This window comes from Hippichthys cyanospilos, chromosome 16 (genome assembly GCF_059441005.1).
Source record: "Hippichthys cyanospilos isolate Australia breed blue-spotted pipefish chromosome 16, RoL_Hcya_1.0, whole genome shotgun sequence".
NCBI lineage: Eukaryota > Metazoa > Chordata > Actinopteri > Syngnathiformes > Syngnathidae > Hippichthys > Hippichthys cyanospilos.
Window position 1 is genome coordinate 1,727,501 of NC_142384.1, and position 2,267 is coordinate 1,729,767.

General features: G+C 39.8%; 1 protein-coding gene across 2 annotated transcripts in view; it reads left to right on the forward strand.

Annotated features, from left to right (window-relative positions):
* The window catches only part of rrn3 (RRN3 homolog, RNA polymerase I transcription factor), a 39,764-nt gene extending 39,701 nt beyond the window's left edge, over positions 1-63 (forward strand). For both annotated transcript variants that reach the window (XM_088436403.1, XM_088436404.1), the window contains exon 17: positions 1-63. This exon is cut by the window's left edge and continues 465 nt beyond it. The gene's annotated coding sequence lies outside the window, so the exon portion shown is untranslated.
* Positions 64-2,267: the final 2,204 nt, after the last annotated feature.

The following is a 2,267-nucleotide window of genomic DNA, read 5'->3' on the forward strand; positions in this document are numbered from 1 at the left end:
ACATGTTATTTAGTGTCTGTTTTATATAATTATAATATATAAATTTTATATATATATATATATATATATATATATATATATATATATATATATATATATATATATATATATAAATATATATATATATATATAAATATATATATATATATATATATATATATATATATATATATATATATATATATAAATTTATATATATATAAATTTATATATTAGGGTGGCTGTGGCTTAGGCAGTCGACGAGCAGGTTGTCCAATAACCAAAGAGTCAACTGTTAGAATCCAGTTCTGTTTGACTCATGTTGTTGTGTCTTTGAACAAGACAACTTATTGTTTTCCCCCTTTCACGTCACTCTTGCTCTACCACACCGTACCACTCTCTTTCTCGCACACGTCTGTCAAATCTGTTAAAAACACATCCATTCAAAACAGAAAACATGTAAATAAATGAAAACATTCTACATACTAAATAACGTTACAAACGTCATGTGTGATTGTGTGTCCTTTTCGGGAGCTTGCATTGTGGAGAGCTTGCTCGAGGACGCCAGAAACACTCTGCTAAGGCAAGCGCCGGCAGGAACTTTAGCGGCGCAAGCGATTTCCATGTCCCCTGCATGTGCTTTAAGATGCAGAGCTTCCAGGAAAGTACATATCACGGACCGGGCTCCAGCTGTGGCAGGATTTCTGATCCTTGACATAAGTCTGCCCTAGTTAGACGTGGGCCCGTATGATCTTTGTGTTGCGTGATCCAATCGCAGTTTGCTTCAACAACGAGAAGCAGTAAAGGGGCAAAGTCGGCAATGGACACGTTTGACGTCACCCGCTTTCGGCAGGTGTCTCTTTGCATGTTGATTATGACAAAAGGTATAAAAAGAACACATGGAATGAGCAGCAAATGTAGTGGATTTCTGATCCAGATCTCCAGGATGTAAATTTCCTTCAGTCGGTGTTCTTTCTAGGTTTTTTTACTTTATTTTTTTTTAAAGCTGCGAATCAAAAACATGCAAGCTCATGGTGTGCCTTCTGGTCAGCGACTCGCCTTTTCTTTTTAGTTGAAGCAAATTGAAGCAAATACGCACTAAAGTGTGTTCCAGAGCACCTATCCACATTTCAATTTTTCCTCATTATTTCAAAATATTAAACTGGCCACAGTGAAAACAAAACATAATGGCGGCTTGATACTGAAACCACACACCCCAAGTTCAACCAACCAATCAGCGTTAGCACAGCACTCCCCCCCTCGAGCTACCCAGGTATAGAGGCGGAGACCCTAGTCTCAACTAGTAGCTCAGAAGGTTGTGATTTTTGGTGTGAACGAAAAGGGGAACTCATGGTGCCAGGGTACAGCGGAAGAGTTCCTGGGTGTGAAAGGGGCTATTGTTGATTTCTCCCCCTAAACAACCCCAAAAATCTTGCTTTATTTCAGTGGTGCATTTCAAGGCATTCCTTGCTTTTTTTCCGCTCACATTGGCTCCGAGCAGATAAACATGACCTGATAGAGAACTTATGACAACAGAGGTTCGTATCTCCCCACACATTCCTAACATTCCTTGGGAAGTCAATCTATGTATGCGCGGGGATCATCAACTCGGTCGGAGTTGGATAACACTTGATTGCATAAGCCTAAAAAGGGCTTCTCGGTTCTCAGAAGGCGACTTGACACGGGTCATGCTCCAATCTTTTTTTTTTCTAGCGCTCCTGTCTTAAGAGCACGTCAATCAAACGTGCTAACGCATTCATTCAAAACAGAAAACAAATGTGAATGAATGAAAACACAATATACAGTGGGCCTCCGTGTTACGAACTTAATCCGTTCAGCGGCTATGCTCGTAACTCGAATTGCTTGTTTGACGGGCAATCCAAACCAATGTTTATTAGTGAATGCGTGCAACTCGTGCAAAAACCTTAGGTAAAAACATCGCGAGTTTATACACATATTAAAAATTAATAACATAATCTACTGTACAGTTAAATAAAGTAAATATACAAAGGAAAAATGACATTTACCTTTGGGGTGACATGGCTTGAGCTAGGTGGAGGCGGAGGGGAGCAGAGACCAACCCGCAGAATTTATTTATTTTCTATGTCACCGGTGATTTCCTTGTCTTTAATCCATAATAGAAGAAGCCTCTCCATTTTGTTGTTGACCGAGGTCAGTCCCCTGGCAAGGAAAGTCTTGCCCTTAGAAGATTGCCGAGCGGTTACGGCCATACTCACTAGCAAGGTTAACTATGCGTGCCCCTCCTTCGTATTTTTTTATTATCTCCT